This window comes from Pterocles gutturalis, unplaced genomic scaffold (assembly GCF_000699245.1).
Source record: "Pterocles gutturalis isolate BGI_N339 unplaced genomic scaffold, ASM69924v1 scaffold17468, whole genome shotgun sequence".
In the NCBI taxonomy this organism is placed as follows: Eukaryota; Metazoa; Chordata; class Aves; order Pterocliformes; family Pteroclidae; genus Pterocles; species Pterocles gutturalis.
In genome coordinates this window covers 32,151-32,414 of record NW_010123428.1, presented here as the reverse complement: position 1 = coordinate 32,414, position 264 = coordinate 32,151, and positions in this window count along the sequence as shown.

Below are 264 nucleotides of genomic sequence, written 5' to 3'. Positions count from 1 at the left end.
AGGTCTTATGAGGAGAGGCTGAGGGAGCTCGTGTTGTTTGGTCTAGAGAAGAGGAGGCTGAGAGGAGACCTTATCACTCTCTACAACTACCTGAAAGGAGGGTGTAGTGAGGCGGGTGCTGGCCTCTTCTCTAAAGTAACAAGTGATAGGACAAGAGGAAACGGCCTCAAGTTGCACCAGGGGAGGTTTAGGCTAGATATTAGGAAAATTTCTTCACTGAAAGAGTGATCAGGCATTGGAACAGGCTGGCCAGGGGAGGGGGGG